This window comes from Erinaceus europaeus, chromosome 11 (assembly GCF_950295315.1).
Source record: "Erinaceus europaeus chromosome 11, mEriEur2.1, whole genome shotgun sequence".
Lineage (NCBI taxonomy): Eukaryota > Metazoa > Chordata > Mammalia > Eulipotyphla > Erinaceidae > Erinaceus > Erinaceus europaeus.
In genome coordinates, this window is record NC_080172.1 from 81,118,357 (window position 1) to 81,127,555 (window position 9,199).

Consider the following 9,199-nt stretch of genomic DNA (forward strand, 5'->3'; position numbering starts at 1 on the left):
ATGACCCTGGGGGATATGCAGGGAAAAGGAACTTGTGTTGTCTCAGCCAGTTATAAATTGGACTCCTCTCCATACAGGGGCATTTGCAACCAGAGTATTAGAGTTAGTAAAACCCAGGAGTGGGCTACTCTACTCAAAGCCCCCGAGAGAACCTGTTGGGCCTATACTTCAGGCCTGACTCCTTGTATTACCCCTTATGGAATGGCTAAGGAGGATCTTTGTGTCCTATCTCACATTCTGCCACATGTATACTACTCCCAGGGTAAAGCAGGGTGGACACACCTTGAATGGCGGAGGACGGACCGCCTCGGGACAAGAGGAGAGAAGCGCGCCCCTACAGTGGTTCCCCTGCTTGCAGGAGCAGCCATAGCAGGATCAGTGGCAATAGTAGCTATGGCCCTGGCCAAGGAGACCACTCTAGTGCAATTAGATCGGCAGATCAATCAGGATATGGCAACACTAGAGGGCACTATCGAGTCCCTGGAGGGATCCTTATCCTCCTTGGCTGAGGTGGTCCTGCAAAATCGTAGAGGGCTTGATTTGCTGTTTATGAAAGAGGGAGGATTATGTGTGGCATTAAATGAAGCCTGTTGCTTCACTCTGGGTTAATAAAGAACCACTCTGGGTTAATAAAGAAGACTTTAAGTGAAGTTAAGAGAAGGATAGGGGAAAGAGACAACCTCCTACAGGACCTAGAAAGCGGCCAGGGCAATTGGTTTACTAACTTATTCTCTTGGCCCCCTTGGTTGACGTCACTAGTCAGCTCATTGGCCAGACCCCTAATCACTCTACTCCTCATCTTCATCTTAGGACCCTGCCTATTGAAACCCTTGATTTCCCTGATCCAGAAAAAGGAGGTGGAAATGCTCTTTGAAGCTTACCTTGAGACAGGAGATTATTCAGAAGAAGAAGAAGATGAATCAAAGATTTGATTCTTAGCTAGGCTAGTGGAGAATGTTAGAAGTAGTAGTTTTAAGGAATATTAGAAGAAGTTTTAAAAGTTCTCTTTCATGCAGTTATTTGTTAAGTGCTTTTAGTATAAGTTGTTTGTGGTGTGAGATGGAAAATGCCTTGCCCTATCCCCCTTGGAAAACAAGACCTAATCAGTGAAAGCCATCAGTTGTTTTGCAGGTTTCTTGAAGGACCCTGCATAGGGCAAGCCATATCACGGCCTTTGCACAGGGTTTGAAGAATGCTGTTTTCACAGATGGGTGCAGCAGAAGGCCGGATGGTTACAGCGGATGGCGGGAGGATGTGGTGATCCTACCTGGTTAGATTCTATTGGTTGTGTGACTTTACAATGTTTGAAACTAATCCCGCGCTTTTCTCTGAATGGATCATGCTTTGTTAAGTTTGGAATGATTGGGTTTTTGTGTTCTCTATAGCCTGTTATTGGATGTAGGTTGATAAGGTGATGTGTTCCCCCTCCCTGAATGTATTCAGAAATCCTATAAATTGTATGGATTTAGCCCTGTTCGGGGTCGAGCTTGGTAGACTAACACCAGTCACCATCTCGACCCGGATTGCAATTCATGAATAAATATCTTTTGCTTCCTTGCAGTGGATGGTGGTTAATTCTTGCACTGTAACAAGCTGTAATTAAAGAGCAGTGAAAGGAAAGGTTTTTTTTTATTACTTTGTCTTTAATTTAATTTAATTTAATTTAATTTTTTTAATTAGCTAGGAGGAGGAGGGAGGGGAGAGTCTGTAGAGGAGGTAGGAGTAACTAGACAAGTTCCTCCCACAATAGATAAGATGCCCACTACCCTAGCAATGAAAGATACCCTAAGAGTTAATTCTCATCAACCTAAAGGGGGGGAGATATATGCCTTTATATAATATTAATAATAAAATAGAGCAGGGTAAAAAAAAAAAAAAACCTGTCCCAGATTACCTCAAACCTCGTGATCAGAGGCAGCTGATTGTTAAGAAATAGAAAAAAAAAACCCTCAGGACTAGACAAGGATAGCTGAAATAGACAGTTACGCAAATCTACTATCCACTGTACATTCTAGGGGTGGCTAAAGGAGGAAGGGAAGTTGAGCAGAGACACTCGCAGTGAGAGTCCAACTCTGAGTCAGAATTCTTCCCCCAAATAATTCCCAAATGTGTATCAGTGAATTCAAAAAAGCACACTGTTTGGTGGTATGGGGGATGGGGCTTGTGGCTTTGGAAGCTGTAGGATTAAGGAAGAAAGGATGACAAGAATGAGAAAAAGAAAAAAAAAAACGAAAGAGAAAAAATAAAAAGATAAGAAAAAGAACAGTCATAAAAGAGCGGTGAAAGCAAAGAATTTTTATTTATTTATTTATTTTTAATTATTTAAGCTATGTGGGGTGAGGTAGGGGGGGTTGGCTACTTAGAAAGTAAAAAGGCCAGAGGTTTCAGAAGGGTATAGACTTAGAATGAATGATACTCCCTGGTGGGACAGGAATCTTGGTAAAGAAAGAGGCTCAGCAGGGGAGCCTGCTAGGGGGTGGTCCCCAGGAACTGGTTATGGGGGGCGGAGGGGGAGAAGGTGTGCTTAATAATTTAAAAGAAAGAAAATTTTCCCCTTTTTTTACACTTTTTTTTAACCCAAATTAAGTTATAGTCACCTCCTTGGTGTCACCGCGAGGACCCCTTATTGACTGGCCTACTATAGGCAGAAAATCCCACTGTTTCCAGAAGATGTGGTCAGAGCTCAAGCCACTAGCAGCTTCTCAGTCCGCCATCTTCTGGGAACCCCCCCCCCCATTTACCTGCTTTCTAATCCTATCTTTCACATCATGTGGGTAAGTAATTATAATTTTATTAGAAGGAGAAATTTATTTATTTATTGCCTCCATGGTTATGGCTAGGGCTCAGTGCCAAACTATGAGTCCACTGCTCCTGGCAGCCATTTTTCATTTTTATTGGATAAAACAGAGAAAAATTGAGAGGGGAAGGGGAGGTAGGGAGAGAGAAAGAGAGAGACTTGCAGACCTGCTTCACTACTTGTGAAGCCACCCCCCTTGCAGGTCAGGAGCGGGCGTGTGTGTGTGTGTGTGGGGGGGGGGGTTTGCACCCAGATCCTTGAGTGGGTTCTTGAACTTTGTACTATGTGCATTTAACCTGGTGTGCCACTGCCCAGCCCCCAGAAGGAGGCATTTATTTTTCTTTAATCTGCTTATTCAATAAATACATGTCAAGTATTTTTCACATACTGGCCACAGTAGCCTTCTCTCAGTTAAATAACAAGAGATAAAACACATAGAATAATGGGAGCTATGGATGTCACTATTAATACTTTGCAAGTGTATCAATCTCCTACTTGCCCCTAGACTCTTTATTTTCATGCACTGCTATGTTTTAGAGCATTTCTCTATTTATTCACATCTTTATCTCATAGCTACATCTTTGCCCTACAAGGCTCCTCTTTAAAACCACTCTCCATCTCTATCTCCTTTTATTTATACCAGCCCCATATTAGTTTCCCACATAGCACATATCATCATTTGTCAGAATGTTACTGATTTGTTTGTTAACCTTCAAGAGAGGAAAAATGTATGTACACTGTAGGACCTCATCTTTGTTCAAAGAATACATGAATAGGGACTGGTTGATGGTGTACTTGGTTAAATGCACATGCTACAATGTGCAAGGACCCAGGTTCAAGCCCAATCCCCATCTGAAACGCAAAAGCTTCAGGAATGGTGAAGCAGGGCTGCATATATCTCTGTCTCCCTCTCAATTTCTGGCTGTCTATCCAGGAGACCCATGACATTAATAATTTTGCCTGAACCTGGTAATTAATATACAGATGAGCTAAAAAGTATTGTCTGGGAGGATGGTGTCAGAATTAAGAATAGAACTAGAAAACTGGATTTTTAAGTTTTAAAAATTAAAGAAAAATAGAAAAAAGCAAGAAATAAAAAGGATACATGAATAACTAATTGAATATGGTCATCTTAATTTTCCTGTGGGGAAAATCAGTGCCATTCACCTAGAAGTAACCATTTTTGAATAAATTGTAAAACTTTTTTTGTCAAGTGTAGTTTTTAATGCCACTTGTTTTGTTTACAAATATGGATACAAAAGAAACTTGTTGATATAAAAGTATATATTTCTTTTTCTTTTTTTTTTTTTTGCCTGCCAGCACTAGGAGTCCACTGCTCCTGGAGTCTATTTTTTCCACTTTGTTGCCCTTGTTGCTTATCATTGTTGTTGCTGTTGGACAGGACAGAGAGAAATAGAGAAGGGAGGGTAAGACAGAGAAGGGGAATGAAAGACACCTACGTGCGCTTAACCCACTGTGCTAGCGCCTGACTCCCAGAAGTATATATTTCTTAACACGTCCCAACAGTAGTAGCCTTATCACACTCTTACATGAAAACTGCTCACAGTAAAACAAAAACATCTTAAAACCTAGAGTTAAAATATGAAAACTTCAGCTTCTCCATGTGAACATCTTCCTGATGTAAGCACATATGTACAATTTAGGCAGTCTGAAATGTAATTGTATACAAAATTTTATTTTAAAGGAATTAATGATTTATATAGTACTTCATCTAATATGGCCACTATACTATCAAGTGCATAAGTAAATACTAGTATGCAGTGATTAATATAGAATTGTATAACAGAATATGTGTGTATATATATGTATATATATATATATATATATATATATATATATATATATATATATATATATCTTTGTATTGTTTTGCTGCCCTCTAAATCAATGCCATCAAACTCATTTAAAATTTTACCATTGATTAATGTTTGGACAAATTAGACCACCAAGGAAGTCAGCTAATAACCACTAAACCATTTGTTAATCATGTCTGAGATATGCTTCAATTTTTTTTAATGTTAGTGACCAGAACTTTATAATTACATCATGTCAATAACTGATAAGAGTTCTCCACAAGAAGCATATTTCCAGTGAAAAAGTGATTAACCACTGTTAGGAATGACAGAAGATTATTAGTTTAACAGGACTGGCTTGGGAAAAGAAATTCAAACAATTTGTTGGAAAGGCATGTTGTCGTCAGGAAAATAAGGTATAGTCCAGCGTTTTAGGAACTGGAGTAAAACATAAAGGAGTAAAACATCACACTTTTCACTAACATCTCTTCAGCAGCATATGTGGCCTCTCTTCTTTGGATGCACCTGCTCCAGTGTTTCTATTGATAATTATTTCTGGAGAATGGCATAGGTTCACTATTGCTGATGATGGCCTCCAAAATAGTATTGAGCATGACCTTTTATGTTGTGAAATCCCCATTATTTTATTTTAATGTGCAGCTTCTTGAAGGAAACTGAATGGGTGCTTGTACAGAAATGGATTGATTTCCCTGGGTCACATGTTGAATCTAAACTTAATCTGTAGTGGCTATAATAGCTAGTCACATAAGGACATATAGTTACCTAATTCTATACCTTTAGTCGAGAACTGGAGGACAAATTAATTCAAAACCCAGGTTGTATGAGGAGTTACATACCTCAAAGCAGTAATATACTTCTATCATCTATGTTTACTGAGTTATAGCATACACACACACACACACACACACACACACACACACATGAAAGTAAAAAAAGAAAACTTAAATGGATTTTTTCAAAATATAATGTAATTATTTTCTGAAAATTCATCTTGCTCATGTATAGTTTTTAACTAAACTCAGACTATCTCACTGTCTGTAAAATTACTTTTGCTATATAACTAGCTTTGAATTTATGAAGGATAATAATTTTGTTCACAATAAATTTCCTTGTTTTAATTTCTCCTCTTGGGTGTACATAGGTATGCATTTCTGAAGTAATATGAGGGACCTCATTTCTATTCTGCTCTCTATTTTCTAGCTTTCACATAGTCTAAAACTCCTCAGGCAAGACTTCTCTGAATAACTAAGAGCCATTCCTGCCTTGATTATTCTTGTTCCATAGTAAATACCTTTCTTTCTTTCTCTATTTTCTCTGTTCCATCATTTCCTTTTATCTTCACAAAACCCATTATTATTTTCTCTAAACAACAATTCTCAGTTTCTTTTGTAGTTATGCAACTGTTGTGAATATTAATGGTATCTTTCCAGAAGTATTATTTATAGTAGGAAATATGAGTCTTTGATCAGTGTTTTCTCTTAAAAAATAAAACCTTGTGCATTGTGGGTAGATTCTATTTCTCTTGTGTTGGGCATTTTGTTTCTCATTTCCATCTTTCCTTATATTATAGTGCTGGAGACTGTTGGAGACTTTTAATTTGCTCTTTCAAAAGCCTTTTCCCCCTTTATTATGTGATCTCTGTAATGCTGGCCTTGTGTGTGGTGATGTCTGCCCTGGTTAGAAATCCTTTTGCTACACTTGCAAGTGATTCAGGGGGGAGTGTGTAATTTGTTTTGTACTGTAGAATTCCAGCCATGCCTATATGTATTTAGACCACAGGCAAACCAATAAAGTTGTCATAGAAACAAAGCATTTCATGAATAAATCAATCCATAACAAACTTGTAAACTTCAAACAACCCACTGTGCCTTAACAACACATCTGTTACATATACAAAATAATCATGTTTGTAATGAGCAATGCACAATATTATTCCTTCCCATACATTTGGTCCTGTTTGCCATCTTATAAATATTCCTTAATGTATTTTTATGCAGCCTGTGGATTCCTACTGAGCTGGAATGAAATAAGTAATTCCAGCTGGCATGATAATACTGGAAATGCAGTCTTTTTTAAATGTAACTTGTGGTAAACCTGGGTTCAAGCATTAAGCCTAGAATACCTACTCAGATTACCAGAAGGGAATGAAACCACAGCTAAACAAAGTTTCCTCGTTTGATCTTCCCATTATTCTTTTTAACTTTAATTCTTGTGCCCTCTTCTGCATATGGTAAGTGTTTTCAAGGATTGAGGTTGACTAGAAGGGATGGTTAGCAGTGGGGGACTATATTTGAAAAAGTGACACTGAGAGGGTCTGATGGTGACACACCTGGTTGAGAGCATAAGTCACAATGTGAAAGGACCTGGGTTTGAGCCCCCGGTCCCCACCTGCAGGAGGAAAACTTTACAAGTGCTGAAGCAGTGTTGCAGGTGTCTCTCTGTCTCTATTCCTTAGTATCTTCCCTTTCCCTCTTGATTTCTGGCTGTCTCTGTACTATAAATAAATAAAGACATTAAAAATTTCAAAAACAAAGACTTAAATTTTTTTAAGTGACACAGTATTTGAAAAGAATGAATGGTCTCTGCCAAAATCCATCATAACTAGATTGAAGAAAAAGAGCACTTGGAGGGGGGGGAAGAATATGTGTAAAACTTAATTTCCTTTGCAGATGGTAAAAAAGACAAGGAAAAGGCAGATACAGAGAAGGAGGTCAGTGTAAAACAATTCTTCTGGGAATTTCTTTGGTTTGCTGAACATGAGAACCATTTTTTTTATTATTTTCATTTTGAATAAAATTCTGTCTGTGGCTAGTTACAGGTATAGTCCTGACTAATAGATGATAGACTTTTCTGTATCTTCCTCTACACCCTTGAATTCAATTAAGGCCTTTGAACACACATTTATTGTGATATCTCCTTCTAATTATACCTCTTCCAGATATCTGTAATCAGTAGAACCCTCTATTCATAATTTGTATTATGAATGTGAGTTTAATTTTCTAATTACTAATTTACACATTATTTTGGTTCTTCCCTTTGTGTCTGGGGCGATTCTATAGCTTTTCATTCACTGTCTACTATTAAAATTTCAACCTAGTTTATAATCTTAATCCCCTATCGGATCCCCTATTTAATTCAAAACTATCATCCACACCATTTCCTGCTGTGTCTCATAAACATTGAAGGACAGACACTTCTATTTATTTCTCTCTATTTCCCCAAATGCTGAGGAGGGTGACTTTAGTTATTTATCTTTTTTTTTTTTTTATCAGAGCCTTGCTAAACTATTGTATATGGTTGTGCTGGAGATTGAATTTGGAAGTTTAGAGTTTCAGGCATCAAAGTCATTTGCATAACCGCTATGTTACCTCCCCAGTCCTGCTAGCTAGATTTTTTTCTCCTTTCCCAAAGGTTTCTTTTGAACCTGGTACCTCTGTTTTCCTAAGGTCCATTGGTCCTGGGATGAATAGACAGCTTGAAAAAATTTTTCACAAGCTACTGGGGAAAACCTTGCTCATTTTTTTTTTGAATGAGTATAAATATCTGTTGTTTTAAACTATCCTCTTTGGATACTCTGTTGCAACAGTCCCAGGAAATGAATGAGAGCCACTGTTCAAATTCCTTTCTAGAAGAGAAGAGCTAAATACCACTCAATATTGTCACAAACATCCATCTCAGTGTGCTCCAAAATATAGTTATTCTCTTTCTCTAAATCCACTCTTCCAGGTGCACTTCTAGTTCGGAGCATAGAGTTTCCAGTCCTCCATGACTTTAGCCTTCCCCTCAAAAGTCATCTTCTACTCTTCCCTTTCTTTCATGTCATAGCCTCATCATGAATTCTTAATTTTTAAGGATGGAATTCTTGTTCTTTAAGTTTGTTGCATCATGGTTTTTCTTCAGGTTACCTCACTAGCTTCAGCTGCTACCATATTTGCAAATGATACTGCACTTCTTATAATTTTCCCATCTCAACTAAAAGAACAATCACCTCTCTGCTCCCTTTCTGGGCCATAACAACACCTTTTGTAAGTAATGACTGGCATTTCCTACTCTATCTCATAAACATTGATACCATGATGGCGTGCACTTAGCATTATTTATCTTTTTTCCTTGGTGCTGAGGGGAAACCAGTCTGCTTTGTTTGGAGAAATCAAAAGAAAAATACATGGCATGCATGGAAGTAGAGTCAAACAAATAATGTCCTCAAGCAAATCACGGGTATCTCTCAAGAAAAATAGTATCCCACAAGTAGTCAAGGAATTCATTCCTAATAAGTATATAATAAATATACAATATATGACTCACCTATAACAGAGATGTGTTATTATTATGTCATATCTATGCCAAACGCTTAACCTGCGAGAGTCTCTTATTCAATCTATATGACCTCAGAAGAGAAATCTCTCCCTTTTGTTAATGAAACAAGTTGGACTCTGATTCATTAAGTAAAATTTCCAAAGTGATGTACTTAGTAAGTAGTATGAATAGAATTTAAACCCCTGTAACTCTTAATCTGAAAATCATGATCTTAATAACTATGACATGCTTTAGAGCATTGCACAGGTTC